Source organism: Oncorhynchus tshawytscha, linkage group LG06 (genome assembly GCF_018296145.1).
Source record: "Oncorhynchus tshawytscha isolate Ot180627B linkage group LG06, Otsh_v2.0, whole genome shotgun sequence".
NCBI classification, from domain to species: Eukaryota; Metazoa; Chordata; class Actinopteri; order Salmoniformes; family Salmonidae; genus Oncorhynchus; species Oncorhynchus tshawytscha.
The window spans coordinates 47,231,373-47,248,264 of NC_056434.1; the positions used below are offsets into that span (position 1 = coordinate 47,231,373).

At 40.8% G+C, this 16,892-nt stretch overlaps 1 long non-coding RNA gene across 1 annotated transcript; it reads left to right on the forward strand.

Annotated features, from left to right (window-relative positions):
- The first annotated feature begins 10,366 nt into the window (after positions 1-10,366).
- LOC121846715 lies at positions 10,367-12,123 on the forward strand. The gene is made up of 3 exons (XR_006083664.1): positions 10,367-10,452; positions 11,317-11,453; positions 11,665-12,123. It is a non-coding gene; the product is annotated as an uncharacterized LOC121846715 (long non-coding RNA).
- The last annotated feature ends 4,769 nt before the right edge of the window (positions 12,124-16,892 follow it).

A 16,892-nucleotide genomic window follows, 5' to 3' on the forward strand; every position in this document is an offset into this window, starting at 1 on the left:
TTCCACTACTAGCAGAGTATGAACCTTCACAAGATAATGATTTTGTCTTTGAAAATTGTTGTTACTGAATCATAATGTTTATCAGCTAGTTTGCAGTGGAAAGATCTGTTTCTCATCACTGGCTATAAAATTCGGCTAACAATCAAGCACCAGGATCAGCCGTGCTTAGCATAAACTAAGTCAGATACTGGCTAGCTAATTTAGCTAACGTAGGTAGCCTCGAACCCCGGCCATATTATATTATAGTTAGCCTCTGCCCGGCCATACTGCTAACCGCAGTGAACGGCGCCATCTTGTGTTTTATTAAAAGCTCTGATGAAAAAACATCAACTACAACAGCCATGGGAACACATTGGACTATGTTAACACAATCGAGGTAAATTACATGCTAGAAAGATTGTTGCTTGAATGCAGGGCCAGGCATATATAGATTAGACAACAGAGATACTCCAAAAACACCCTACTCATAATCCTGGTAGTTGTTGATTTTTGTACTATGTTGTCTCTATTTTGCTTTATCATAGACTAAAGGAAGACAAGCTACCTAAATGTGACTTATCGGCCAGCATTGAAGGACATGTTTTTGAGTTAAGTTTTTAGCCCAAAACCTTGCATTTAAGCAAAACAACAGCTGAAGGTAGGCAACTTCTTCAGCCTGACTGGCTGTCATTTCAATGCTAGCGTTAGCTGCGCTAGCTCACGATTAGCATGAAGACACTGAAAAGCTCACATAAAACAAATTTGTCCAGTGACAACCTTGTAAAACCTTTGTTAACATCTACAACATATCCGTTTTCGAACAGAATAGACTTTAATGTGGACGTTCACTTCGTTTTTTGAATATTTACATTCCATCAATGCCTATTAGGGTAAAATAACAACTTCAGGCATATACCCAGTACTATATAGTACTGCAACAAAGGAATAGGGTTCCTTCTGCTTTATTTTCACACAATTGTGTCTTGCAGAAGGGAGCCATGAAGAGGAGCTTGGAGTGGGCAAGGGAGAGGCTGATAAAGCAGTAGAGAAGACCTGATTCATCAAGTATCACGGTTAATTCTGGTGATTCTGACCTGGTTGGAATGCGCAACACGGCAAGGTATGCAACATTAAGCCCAATCAAATATCCAATGCTATTAAAACATGTTTCCCAATCTATTGTCAAGCAACGTTTAATGTCAGTTGTGTGTTAATGTAATGAACTACAAACAATCTACGGTTCTTGGAGTCAATAAATTAATTGAAAGTGACTACAATTAGGAATGATTTAAAAACCACTGTGCCAGTAAAGATTTTAAAAAAGGGATTTGCTCTTATGGTTCTGTTTACATTTTTTCCAGACACTTCAATCCGACACTCTTGTTAATGTTTGACGTCAGGCAAAACGTCTTCAGCCACCGTAGGGTGGAGAGCCGCTGGTTGGCATTTTTGACAGCGGTGTCTGTGTGGGTGTACCAGGAAAGGACGTTTGAAGTTAGGTCCCCATGATATCAAAGCTCCTTACCATCTTCACTGCAGCCCAGTCGATATCGATTTTAAAAACTGGAACAATAGATATCGTGTTGCACATGGCAGCAAAAATTCACTTGCCCAACTCCAGTTTGCCTATTGTCCCAACACATTTGTCAATTATGCATTTTTACCTACGTCAGAGCGTGGTTTCTTTTATAGCTCTGCTTTCAACACCATCCTGACCCACAAACTGGTTAGCAGACTCAGGCCTCTGAGTGTAAACCCTGTAAAACGAATTACATTTTTTACATTATCACAAGAATGTCTATCCCCATAATGGACACAACACCTAAACATGATGACGACAATACCATGGTACCACCTGATCACGAGTACATGAAGGTGCTGTGGGATCTGACATAATGGTGATAGAACAACAGCCTCAGCCTAAGCAAAACAAAGTAGATGGTGAGACTTGACCATTCTCCCATCTACTGTACATTGACATGGAGATGAACAGCAGCTTCAAGTTCCTGGGCACCCTGATATCCATTTCTGCCCTCAGTCACTTCACTCAAAGTCCCACCAGTACACCTCCACTTTCCTCATCAACTTGCTGCACCACAACCTATGTTCCAACTACAGTGTCTTTTATTGCCATAACACATGTAAATGAAATGTTGTCCATATTTACTGTAAGATTTATTTATGGTAACATTGAACATATTGTAACATTATAGTCAGTTGACATACATGACTATAACTACTATTAACTACTATTAACTACTTAGCATAATGCTCCGTTTACCCACTCTACTAAGAAATCATACATTTATTAAAATATTAAAGCTGCATTATGTATTACTGTGTCCAACCGATTCTGGTTGGTTGTAATGTTTTTGAAAACCTTCGCTAAACAACTGTCTTTTGCTGATGGCCGATCCTGTCTGAAACTTTCATAATATATCAATCCTCTTGGGACACATCACCAATTAACATTGGCTGCAGTATTCCGAACTTTACTAGGGTGTATTGGCAGCCTTAAACCAATGCTGCATGTATTTGCTTCCGGGAAGATCCTGGCAGACTCATTCTCTTGTTTGTGTAAGAACTGTAGCTTTGGCTCCACTGGGAATTCCAGCCTAGGAATGGCCGAAGACTCCTCCAGCGGTAATAAATGGTATGTGTTCCCCTCTGAAAAAATAAGGGGGGGCATTAAAGTCCATAATTAACACTTATTGGAGAACACAATACTCAAGTGAAAGTAGTTAGGGATTTAATTGATCTATTACGTTCTTAGGGGGGCCATGAAAAAACAAGGCTATAAAATGCTGTCCCACAGCTGTGAGAGTGATTAGGTGATACATTTTGACGTGGGCCGTGTAACTTTAATGATCATGGTTTTGCATCTAACTTTCCACCTCCAGCAGCAAGTCCCTTCAGAAACATACGATTCTGCTCTCTATTGCTTTTTGATTGGTACCAGGTGGGGAGAGCTCTGCTTTGCAGAGAGAAGCTTTGTCTTTGGCCAAAAGAGGCTCAGTGTAGATGAAAACCTCTCTGAAGAGGCCTGAGTGTCTATTCATGTAAGGCAGGAGACCTAGACACTCCAGACCCTCTTTGAATCTATAACGTTTTTTAAAAAGTCACATAATGAATTTACCCTGAAGAATTTAACTCAGCTTATGATATTCCTTAGATATATGGAAACTCACGGCTCAAGAACATCCCGGAGCCTGCTTTCTAAGTAGAACTTTGTGGCTGACTCCACCAGGGCATCCCTCTCCTCCAATGTCCAAATGTATCGCATTGAACCCAACATGACCAGTTGTTCGGAGGCCTCCATGACTGCTTCCTGTGGCTCGTCAACAGTTTGTGCTAACTAAATCTTAGATAGCTCAATAACAGTGTTTTTGACAAATTAGCAAAACACTAAACTGATTATCAATACCCTTAAAAAGATTGACTGCCAACAAAAGGAAACCAAATCAACGTGGAAAAGTATTCATAAACAACTACAAGCCTAATATTTTTTTTACTGCAAATTAACAGTAACATCACATCCATCACAGTATAAAGTGACTTACCTTCTCCAACTTCTCTCTGAAGTCATATTCCACAATTTCTTTCAGTTCTGGCACAGGAGGTTGTAGGCCACACACGTGCCTGGATAGCCTCTCTGAAAGAAATTGTAGCTCTACACCCCCATGTACCAGACAGACAGCAATCATGCAGCCCACCTGCTTGTATACGCCATCATAGAGTGCTGTCACACAGAAGATAAACAGTAAATAAAGGACACATTACATAACATACAAAAATCACTTCTTACTGAAGTCCTACATATTGCCATAAACAAACTTGCCTTTGTTGGTGTAAAAGTGTAACTCACCTTGAGAGTTGCAAGTAAGGCATTGTTGCCAATCAGGTCCCTCAAATATTGCAGAGGAAAGGAAGGCACTCATTAGCAGCCAGAGAAATTCCCTTGAGGGACCACCCTCATCAGATTGTGCTCTTGGGACCACTATTCTCTGAGCGGTAGTGACATCTAAAAGGCAAATGTTAATTTTTAAAAATATGGTTTTGAATAAGGGCATACTTCTTACGAATGTAACAACAACAACAACGGTGGCAAATGAATCTATAGCACTAAAATATTCTTACCGCCTGCAGCAGTGAAGCGCTGGACTCCTGCCCTAAGAAGACTAACCTTAAACGTAGCGGTTACATTTCGTCTTTGTGTTGTCCTGGAACGAGCAGGTCTACTCTGCGACTGCTCATTTCTGAAAATGTCAAACCTATCAACAAAGTTAATATTATATTATGTGTTACATCAAGGACAAGTTCTTTTCCAGCTTTTCAGAGTGAAAATAAATGTTTGTGGAAAATGCAACTCTTCGGAATAGGCCTTTTGAATTTGGCAAACTATCAAATACGATTGGTTTGTTTTGTTCACATTGTCCATCACAACAGCGAATGACCATTAAGATCACACACGTCTTACCTGTGTACCATTTATGTAACGCTTATCAATATTTATTTTCTATAAGCTTGAGTGAGAAATACTATTGTACTGAGAGCGAGGTTACTTCTGTTCTATGTCTATAAATATAACTATGAGGGCACAAGGCGAGACCCAGATGCAGACACAGGAGGCAGATGTTTAGAGTCCAAGATGTTTATTAACAATCCAAAAGGGGTAGGCAAGAGAATGGTCGTGGACAGGCAAAAGGTCAAAACCAGTTCAGAGTTCCAGAGGTAACGAATGGCAGGCAGGCTCGAGGTCAGGGCAGGCAGAATGGTCAGGCAGTCGGGAATGGAGTCCAGAAAAACGGGCAAAGGTCAAAACCGGGAGGACTAGTAAAAGAGAATAGAAAAACACTCTCTCTGTGTCGGTTCGACTTGAACAAACAAGACGAACCGACACAGAGAGACAGGAAAGACAGGGATAAATACACCGGGGAAAATAAGCGGCACCTGGAGGGGGTCGAGACAAGGACATGAGAAACAGATCAGGGCGTGACAATAACTGAAGATATTTGAAAATAGCACATATGTTAGTATTTGTTAACCTCTGTAATTGTTATTAAGAACAGTACTAATGACACCTACTGCAGGCCAATATCCAACCATACAAAATACTTCGACTTAATGCCACTGACAAGAGTATGATGGACCAAATACCATATGCTCATTTGGCTAACCCTATGAGTAAAAATGTTTATATTAGACAATTACACAATTCTCTGATTGACGCAAATTTCAGCTATAAAGAAAAACATTACTTGGATAGCTGTAGTCTACGCAGGTTTAACGGGAATGGCTTCACAGTCGTAGACATTTTTTATGGATTTTTCTGCAGAACGTTTTTGTGATGTCGGTGCTATTTTGATTGTTTAATTAAGCATTAAATCACCCGGAGAAATTTGATTTTGTAGCTCTAGTCCAGGTATTCCCACACTGGGGTACAAGCGCAATGCCGTCGGGGTACACCAAATAAAAATGTGATTCACATAAAACATGTTTTTATATTAAAAAATGTTTTTTTAAATTAAATATAGATCTTCACATTTTCAGACAGTACATTTACATGTTCCAACAGAGCTATGCATTTAGGTGAGTTTTTTTTCTCTTTTTTCCCTAAATTTTTAAAATTGAAAGACAAGCTTAAAGTTTTCTTTAATAACCATGATTTTCACTTGTCTGACCGCTTGCATTATGATGAGTTTCTCACACGACCTGCCTATCTGGGTGATGTTTTTTCTCATCTGAATGATCTGAATCTAGGATTACAGGGACTCTCCGCAACTATATTCAATGTGCGGGACAAAATTGAGACTATGATTAAGAAGTTGGAGCTCTTTTCTGTCTGCATTAACAAGGACAACACACAGGTCTTTCCATCATTGTATGATTTTTTGTGTGCAAATGAACTCAAGCTTATGGACAATGTCAAATGTGATATAGCGAAGCACCTGAGTGAGCTGGGTGCACAATTACACAGGTACTTTCCCGAAACGGACGACACAAACAACTGGATTCATTATCCCTTTCATGCCCTGACTCCAGTCCACTTACCAATATCTGAACAAGAGAGATTGCAAGAGATTGCATCGAAATTGCAACAAGCGGTTCTGTGAAAACTGAATTTAATCAGAAGCCACTGCCAGATTTCTGGATAGGGCTGCGCTCAGAGTTTCTTGCCTTGGCAAATTGAGCTGTTAAGACACTGATGCCCTTTGCAACCATGTACCTATGTGAGAGTGGATTCTCGGCCCTCACTAGCATGAAAACTAAATACAGGCACAGACTGTGTGTAGAAAATGATTTAAGACTGAGACTGTCTCCAATACAACCCATCATTGCATAGTTATTTTCATCCTTTCAAACACACACTTCTCATTAACCTGTGGTGAGTTATTCACCATATTGATGAACACATTTTTATTTTATTTATTTATTTTACCTTTATTTAACCAGGTAGGCAAGCTGAGAACAAGTTCTCATTTACAATTGCGACCTGGCCAAGATAAAGCAAAGCAGTTCGACAGATACAACGACACAGAGTTACACATGGAGTAAAACAAACATACAGTCAATAATACAGTATAAACAAGTCTATATACAATGTGAGCAAATGAGGTGAGAAGGGAGGTAAAGGCAAAAAAGGCCATGGAGGCAAAGTAAATACAATATAGCAAGTAAAACACTGGAATGGTAGTTTTGCAATGGAAGAATGTGCAAAGTAGAAATAAAAATAATGGGGTGCAAAGGAGCTAAATAAATAAATTAATTCAAATTAAATACAGTTGGGAAAGAGGTAGTTGTTTGGGCTAAATTATAGGTGGGCTATGTACAGGTGCAGTAATCTGTGAGCTGCTCTGACAGTTGGTGCTTAAAGCTAGTGAGGGAGATAAGTGTTTCCAGTTTCAGAGATTTTTGTAGTTCGTTCCAGTCATTGGCAGCAGAGAACTGGAAGGAGAGGCGGCCAAAGAAAGAATTGGTTTTGGGGGTGACTAGAGAGATATACCTGCTGGAGCGTGTGCTACAGGTGGGAGATGCTATGGTGACCAGCGAGCTGAGATAAGGGGGGACTTTACCTAGCAGGGTCTTGTAGATGAAATAAGGTTTTATATGTAATAAAGAGCAACATGATTGATTATATTATTATTTTTGCCCTGGTCCTATAGGAGCTCTTTGTCACTTCCCACGAGCTGGGTTGTGACAAAAACTCACACTCATTCTTATGTTTAATAAATGTATCCTATAGTGTGTGTGTGGCAGGCTTACAATGATGGCAAAAACACAACATTTGCAGGTGCGCTGACCCTGATGCTACAGGGGGTATACAGCTGGAGGTTGAATGTTTGAAGGGGTACGGGACTATAAAAAGTTTGGGAACCACTGATTTAGGCTGTATATAGTGCCTTCGGAAAGTTTTCAGACCACTTGATATTTTCCATATTTTCTTACGTTACAGCCTTATTCTAGAATTGATTTTTTTAAATTATAATAATCCTCAATCTTAACATGATACACCATAATGAAAAAGCAAATGGATTTAAAAAATATATATTAAAATCCCAAAATGTAAATACCTTTACATAAGGATTCAGACCCTTTACTCAATACTTTGTTTAAGCACCTTTGGCAGCAATTACAGCATCGAGTCTTTTTGAGTATGACGCTACAAGCTTGGCACACTTGTATTTGGAGAGTTTCTCCCATTCTTCTCTGCAAAATCCCTCAAGCTCTGTCAGGTTGGGAGAGTTTCTGCACAGCTATTTTCAAGTCTCCAGGGATGTTCGATCAGGTTCAAAGTCCGGGCTCTGGCTGGGCCACTCAAGGACATTCAGAGACTTGTTCCGAAGCCACTAGGGCATTTTTGGGGGATGTGTGCTTAGGGTCGTTGTCCTGTTGGAAGGTGAACCTTCGACACAGACTGTGGTCCTGAGCGCTCTGGAGCAGGTTTTCATCAAGGATCTCTCTGTACTTTGCTCTGTTCATCTTTCCCTTGATCCTGACTAGTCTCCCAGTCCCTGCCACTGAAAAGCATCCCCACAGCATGATGCTTCCACTACCATGCTTCACCGTAGGGATGGTGCCGGGTTTCCTCCATACATGACACTTGGCATTTAGGCCAAAGAGTTCAATCTTGGTTTCATCAGACCAGAGAATCTTTTTATTTTTTTATTTAACCTTTACTTTAACTAGGCAAGTTAGTTAAGAACAAATTCTTATTTACAATGACGGCCTACCCCAACCAAACCCAGACAACACTGGGCCAATTGTGCGCCGCCCAATGGCACACCCAATCTCTCAAATTTGGCCTAAAATGACATACCCAACTAGCTGCCTGTAGCACAGGACCTGAAGCAATGATGTGCATATTCTTGATACTATTTGAAAGGAAACACTTTGAAGTTTGTGGAAATGTGAAATGAATGTAGGAGAATATAACACATTACCTTGAGTTAGGATCCTAGGTGTAATTTATATTTTGTCCACAAGATGGCAGCCGTGTGTGTAAAGTTTCAGACTGATTAAGTGAATAATTACATCACTACACAATATTTTGTATCATGTCTGCCAGGAGTCTGCCCAAATGTGCAGAATTGGTCAGTTTATACATATTCAAGTACATAATTATAGAGAACATATAAAATGCTACGGTAATAAAACATTTAAGTTTAAACACTCCCAGGAATGTCATACATGATGAATCATTAGCTTCCCTACAGAAAATACACTCACTTTCACACATCTAGATGGCATAGGCAGGGTGGGTGTGGAGCCAGCAGAGACAGCAGTGGGGTCAAACTGTAGACCCCAGTTCCTACATTTGAATATAAAAATGGATTTTATCAAACAAAATTATGCTACATTTTATCTTTGGGACCTTCAGGATGACAAATCAGAGCAAGATTACTCAAATGTGAGTACATTATTTACCTTCAGAGGTGAATGTATCAAACCAGTTGCCGTGATAAAAGTGTTTTGTTGTGCACTATCCTCAAACAACAGCATGGTATTGTTTCTGGAATGGCTGCTGTAAATTGGACACTGCAGTTAGATTAACAAGAATTTATGCTTTCTGCCAGAAGAGATATGTCTATGTCCCGGAAGGTTGGCTAGTCACATTATCGCATATTGAGCAACCGGTTAAGAGGTTAAGCAAGTCAGCCATATCAGCTATGTTTTTTTAAGGCAGTAAAATGAGCCTGAATGAACTGTTTTAGCTGTCAGACAAGGCTCCGCTGATAGCCAGGTGTAGCAGTGGTAAGATGTTGGGACTGCATTTGGGACAGATTTATGTAAGCCCTAACAGTTTGTGGGCACCGTTTGTCACCATTATAGTGCAATGAATGTGTTGTGTAGAGGCTTTGCCACCATGCATCCCACTTTATTAAATTTTTTTGCTCCACCAAGATTTATATGCTAAAATCGCTACTGTCCCAGACACAGACTCAGAACCCTTTTAAAACAGACCCCTGGGAATGATCAGTCCAGTGGGGACTAGACTATAGCCTACTAGAATATTATATATCTACCATGACTGGGGGAATCATTATTGTGTTGTCAAAATATTTGTAACCCCACACCCCTAGATCCACCTGCTCAGTACTCTTCAGGACATTAGATTGATGAACGGCAGCAAAAGTTTACATAATGTTTAGACTACATTTTAAAAAAAAATTTTTTTGCTTTATTCCATAGAAACATCCAAACATTAGTGGGGCGATACATCCAAGTAAGTCAACAATGTGTTTTGAGTTTTAGTCATATAGATAACTGTAAGTGACATCCACATGCATGAGCCCTTGTTTTATGTTATTTTTCTTGCAGTCTGCCTGGCTGGCTGGGCTGTGTCTGGCGCTTCTGCCTGTCATGCATGTGTTCGTTATGGCGTCAAAATAAAATGTATACTGTACTTTGTTTTATATACTCTAAGTCACTTCCCTGACATAACGGTTTTTCAAACCTTGTCACAGTTTCACAGATTTACACAAAGTATTGGAATCTTGGTGCCCCAGAACAAGAAAATCCAGAGTGCTGAAACAGGGATCAGTCAATGAACGTTTCAACGTGAAATCTGAAAGTGGTGACAAGTTGATCTCACCATTAAATTTGGGTATTTTAATTCCATAAAATAATTCCTATATTAAAGGGCAGTGAGCATGTATAGTAGTGTTTTGACCCAGACTGATCTTAAACTAAGTGTAGTAACTTTGATATAAAAAATGTCTGGGGGCTCTGTTTAACTAGCTCTCTTCTTCCTGTTGTATTCTCTCTTGCAGCTCAGAAGGCCTCCTCTGTCTGTTACCTCTGTAACGTATCATTTGACTCTGTGGTCACGAGGTGAAATGGCTGACCCCCCCCTGCCATCTGGAAAATGCTTGTTGTGTGTTGAGAACCAGAAGGTCTACGCTGTGTGTGACTCAGAGATCATCAAGCCAGCCTTTGAGGGCCAAGGCAGCTCCATGCCTGTCATCGAAGCCAGTGAGTTTCTGTAAGAGCCCATGACAGTACAACCTGGGGAAGAGGATAGTCAATAGAGGGAACAAACTAAGCAGATTTCTGGAAAATCGTAATAGGTGTCAATTATTAATGCTAAGGGGCTGTTATTATTAATGCTAAGGGGCTGTTATTATTAATGCTAAGGGGCTGTTATTATTAATGCTAAGGGGCTGTTATTATTAATGCTAAGGGGCTGTTATTATTAATGCTAAGGGGCTGATGGAAGTTGTATTTTATTATAGAGCATGACGTGATGCTTTAGAGCAGTGTCTCAAACCAGTCACTGCTATGAGCATTTCCCAGCACATCTCTCTGTTGTTGTAGGGAATCATGCCTGTAGTGTCATTACAGATTGTCCCAGCATAGTTTCAACTAATCATTCCTGTACTGTCATTACAGATTGTCCTAGAATTGTTTCAACTAATCATTCCTGTACTGTCATTACAGATTGTCCTAGAATTGTTTCAACTAATCATTCCTGTACTGTCATTACAGATTGTCCCAGCATTGTTTCAACTTATCATTCCTGTACTGTCATTACAGATTGTCCCAGCATTGTTTCAACTAATCATTCCTGTAGTGTCATTACAGATTGTCCCAGCATTGTTTCAACTTATCATTCCTGTACTGTCATTACAGATTGTCCTAGAATTGTTTCAACTGATCGGACGGATGAGTGCCATTCAATATTCAAACTGTATTTCAATTTGTTGTTCATCAAGGAAATTCCACAAATCAATTCTGGAGATCAGCAATGTGTAGTAGTGTATAATTGTGTTAGATGACGATGATGATTAGTTTTCTTTGTGTTCAAATGCTCCCCCTGTCCTCCTCTCCCACACACAGATCCAAATGTCCCCACTTCGACCCCTGGAGGCACTGGGGGGGTTATCTAAAGAAGAAGAGATCACTATTGGAATTTTAGCTGCCACCCTCGCCTTCCTCGCCATCCTCGTTGCTTGGCGCTACAATGCCCAGATTAAGTAAGCAGACTGTTACATGTCCCTCTCTCTCGGATAATACAGGTTTAACACTCATGTGTTATACAGTCACTATGCCTAGCCACCTAACTTGACTCTCATCATTTAACTATAATTGTTGCCTTCTGCATTTTTAAGAGCTGTATGAGTGATTTACACATTATCATCAATGTGCTGTCTTTTGGCCGATTTATTTGAGTGATTGTCTCTTCAGGTGTCTTCCAGTGGCCTCTCCAGCAGTCAAATCAGGGGAACCCCAGTGCTATTCAGATTAACTGAAGAGTGTGATACTGTCAACTGAGGAAGAGTTGGACCTGCAGGGAATAGTGGTGTGCCAAGATGTGAAAATCTCCTCCAATATATTTCTAACAAGGCAAATGTTGTCTAGGTCCTATTTAACCCCATGGTGTGTGTTTATCCTGCAACTGGAGGGGACAGTGTTCTCCTTAAGTTCAGGTGACGTTCAGCTCTATCAGCCAGGTTGCTTACTGTAGCAGTGGCACAATGCGTCTCCCCATCAAGCTGGGTTGTTACAGTATGATAGCTTCCACTCTGCACATTTACAACAGGCAAGTTTTAAAAACACTGCTTCAAACTAATTATGGTCTAGACCAGTGGTTCCCAAATTTTTTTATGGTCCCGTACCCCTTCAAAAATTCAACCTCCAGCTGCGTAACCCCTCTAGCACCAGGGTCAGCGCACTCTCAAATGTTTTTTGTTGTTGCCGTCATTGTAAGCCTGCCACACACACACTATAGGATACATTTATTAAACAAAAGAATGAGTGTGAGTTTTTGTCACAAACTGGCTCGTGGGAAGTGACAGCTCTTATAGGACCAGGGCACAAATAATAGTATTATAATAATCAATCATGTTGCTCCCTATTTAGCCATCTTACATATAAAACCTTATTTGTTCATCAAAAATGGTGAATAACTCACCACAGGTTAATGAGAAGGGTGTGTTTGAAAGAAGAGAGTCTCAGTCTTAAATAATTTTCTACACACTCTAATATTAAATAAGTCTCGAGGTATTGCTCGCCTGAGGTAGAGTACCTTATGATAAGCTGTAGACCACACTATCTACCAAGAGAGTTCTCATCTGTATTATTTGTAGCCGTCTATTTACCACCACAAAACTAAGCTGGCACTAAGACCTCTCTCAACCAACTCTATGGTTGAGAGCGATAAAGCCATAAGCAAAGAAGAAAATGCTCACCCAGAAGCGGCACTCCTAGTGGCCGGGGACCTTAATGCAGGTAAACTTGAATCAGTTTTACCAAATTTTTACCAGTATGTCACATGTGCAACCAGGGGGAAAATATCCTAGACCACTACTCCACACATAGAGATGCATACAAAGCTCTTCCCTGCCCTCCATTTGGCAAATCTGACCATAATTCTGCTTACAAGCAAAAACTAAAGCAGGAAGTACCAGTGACTCGCTCAATACGGAAGTGGTCAGATGACGCGGATGCTACACTACAGGACTGTTTTTCTAGCACAGACTGGAATATGTTATGGGATTCATCCAATGGCATTGAGGAATACACCACCTCAGTCATCAGCTTCATCAATAAATGCATTGATGACGTCGTCCCCACAGTGACTGTACGTACATATCCCAACCAGAAGCCATGGATTACAGGCAACATCCGCATCGAGCTAAAGGCTAGAGCTACCACTTTCACAGGAGTGGGAGACTAATCCGGACGCTAATAAGAAATCCCGCTATGCCCTCAGACGAACCAACAAACAAGCAAAGCGTCAATACAGGATTAAGATTGAATCCTACTACACCGGCTCTGATGCCGGCTTGACAACTATTACAGACTACAAAGGGAAACCCAGATGTGAGCTGCCCAGTGACCCGAGCCTACCAGATGAGCTAAATGCCTTTTATGCTCACTTTGAAGCAAGCAACACTGAAGCATGCACGAGAGCACCAGCTGTTCTGGATGACTGTGTGATAACACTCTCAGTAGCCAATATGAACAAAACCTTTAAACAGGTCAACATTCACAAAGCCGCTGGGCCACAAAGCCGCTGGATTACCAGGACGTGTACTCAAAGCAGACCAACCGTCAAGTGTCTTCACTGACATTTTCAACCTCTCGCTGATCAAGTCTGTAATACCTACATGTTTCAAGTGGACCACCATTGTCCCTGTGCCCAAGGAAGCGAAGGTAACCTGCTTAAATTATTACCACCCTGTGGCACTCACGTCGGTAGCCATGAAGTGCTTTCAAATGCTGGTCATGGCCTACATCAACAGCATCCCCCGGACACCCTAGACCCACTCCAATTCGCATACCATCCCAACAGGTCCACAGATGACGCAATCTCAATCGCACGCCACACTTCCCTTTCTCACCTGGTCAAAAGGAACACCTACGTGAGAATGCTGTTCATTGACTACAGCTCAGCGTTCAACACAATAGCACCCACGAAGCTCATTACTAAGCTAAGGACTCTGGGACTAAATGCCTACATCTGCAACTGGATCCTGGACTTCCTGACGGGCCGCCCCCAGGTGCTAAGAGAAGGCAACAACATGTCTGCTACGCTGATCCTTAACACTGGGGCCCCTCAGGGGTGCGTACTTAGTCCCCTCCTATATTCCCTGTTCACCCACGACTGCGTGGCCAAACACGACTCCAACACCATCATTAAGTTTGCTGACAGTAGTAGGCCTGATCACCGACAATGATGAGACGGCCTATAGGGAGAAGGTCAGAGAACTGGCAGTGTGGTGCCAGGACAACAACCTCTCAATGTGAGGAAGACAAAAGAGCTGATCGTGGACTACATGAAAAGGCAGGGCGAATAGGCCCCCATTAACATCGACAGGGCTGTAGTGGAGCGGGTCAAGATTTTCAAGTTCCTTGGTGTCCACATCACCAATGAACTATCATGGTGCAAACATACCAAGACAGTCGTGAAGAGGGCACGACAAAACCCTTTCCCCCTCAGGAGACTGAAAAGATTTGGCATGGGTCCCCAGATCCTCAAAAGGTTCTTCAGCTGCACCATCGAGAGCATCACCTCCTGGTATGGCAACTGCTCGGCATCTGACCATAAGACGCTACAGAGGGTTGTGTGAACGAGCGCCAAGTCTAGGACCAAAAGGCTCCTCAACAGCTTCTACCCCCAAGCCATAAGACTGCTGAACAATTAATAAAATCGCCACCGGACAATTTACATTGACCCACCCTCATGTTTCATTTCTAAATGTCTGCGCAAGAGTGAAGGTTTCCCGCGAGAGAGTAACGGTTAATGTGATTGGATGTTAATTATTTGACGATGTTGTTATTTCGCTGAACACTAGATGGTTTCATTTTATTTTTAAAGGTGAAACGAGGCTACTCAGGTGAGAAAAAAACCTCACCCAAATGTATAGCCCTGTCATAAAATATAAATGTACTGTTTGAAAATGTGAAGAATTTTTTTTTTACAATTTATAAAAAAAATGTGAATCACATTTTTATTTGGCGTACCCCTCGGGATACGCGTACCACAGTTTGGGAATACCCGGTCTAGTTTGAAGACCATTAACAGTCAGTTGATTAGCTGAATCAGTTGTGTTATACATTATTTACCTAAGCAGCCCATATATTTATCCCAGACTGTGAATACAATACTTTAAAAAATATATATTTAACTAGGCAAGTCAGTTAAGAACAAATTCTTATTTACAATGACAACCTAAACGGAGAGTTAACTGCCTTGTTCAGGGGCAGAAGACATATTTTCACCTTGTCAGCTCAGGGAATCGATCCAGCAACCTTTTGGTTATTGGCCCAACGCTCTAACCACTAGACTGCCTGCCTCCCCATAAGGTATCATGTCATACTGGAGTTTGGGAGGAAAACAGGAAAATACTTTTCCATGACCACTTGAAACAAATAGACATTTTTGTAACTAGGTTTGGTTGTGTAATTGACCTGATATGTACATTCCTGTGTACAACTGCTCTGTGTTTGACTGAGAGAGCACTATGGGAACAACCCTGAAACAGAATACCGGATAAAAAGTTGAAACACTTTTAATCAGTTTGTATCCAGATTATGGATTTTGGTCAATAGGAGTGGAACTCTAAACCTGTTCCCTCTCCTGTCCCTTTCCTCTTTGTAGGGCAGGGTATGACCTCACCAGTTTTATAAACAGATGTAATTGTACTGCTATTCTCTTGCGATGTGCTGTGTAAATAAACACATGCTCGGACAGCGATCCCAGTTCTTTGCTGTTTATTCTGACCATAGACAAGGAAAGAGTACATAAGATGAGCATCACTTGCACCAGGATATTGACGGCTGTAGAATCCTTTGCATGTAAATAGTAGACTGGGCTTTTTATAATTAAATATGTCAAACATAGGAAGGAATACAGATCATGCATGAACTACAAATATAAAAGGAAAAACTTGAATTCATCTTGACATTATGACAATCTTTGATGGTTTATAGTTTGCTAAGTAAACACGCTTGGTGACTCCAGATGGCTGTCTGAGCAGAATTTATAAACTCAAACACGTGGTCCCCGTATACAGTATTTTATTCTGGAGGCCTCTTCCTGGTCCAGCTCTGCGGAACACTAACATCAATTAACCTCACCAGACATGCAATTACACTACAATGCAAATATTATCAATGGTAAAAACATAACTTCATATTTAACTTAATATGTTCAAAAAAATCATATCCAGCCCTCCTCACAGGGAAACCACCTACAGAGAGAACGTGTTAGAGAGAGAGAGAAAGAGGGGTGCAATGGAACATTTCCCAGTTATGCTCATAGATTGTGGTAAGGATTTGGCGAGGGACACACAACATTTCCTCCCCTTTTCATTTTTAATGTACTTTACAAATGGAAGCAGAGAATGTGTGGTAATTCTACTCTGTAAGTATGTGACAATTGTCTGTGGTCGTGTCTATTGTTATCACCCCAACCCAGAAAATATACAGCTAATTTTGCTATGTGACAAACATTTGCAGTTTTATAGCTTATCTCATGCTATTCTACAAAATATATTGGCGTGTTTGGGGCCCCCCCAGAGCCAGCTCTTTATTTTGACCACACTTTATTTTGACTTAATGCTGTTTTGAGTACCTTGTACACACATTGAAATCAAAGAATAAAATATGTTTCTCTGCATGGTCCTTGTGTACATGCTGTGACCAGCAGTTGGTGGAGGTGATCTTGAAGCGAGTCCCGCTCCGCTCAGCACATTACAGCTTGACTCGAGTCATTCCACATTGGTAGGCTAATTAAACTTTGTTGAAAATTAAGAAAATAGCCCACATAATAACAATATTCTACCACAAATTTACAAAAATATAGGACTAATAAAAGTGACATTAAAATATGCTATACTAATTACTTGATAACACATTCGTTATAGCCTTCTGAAACAAAATAGCCTACTAAATACTCCAAATCTATG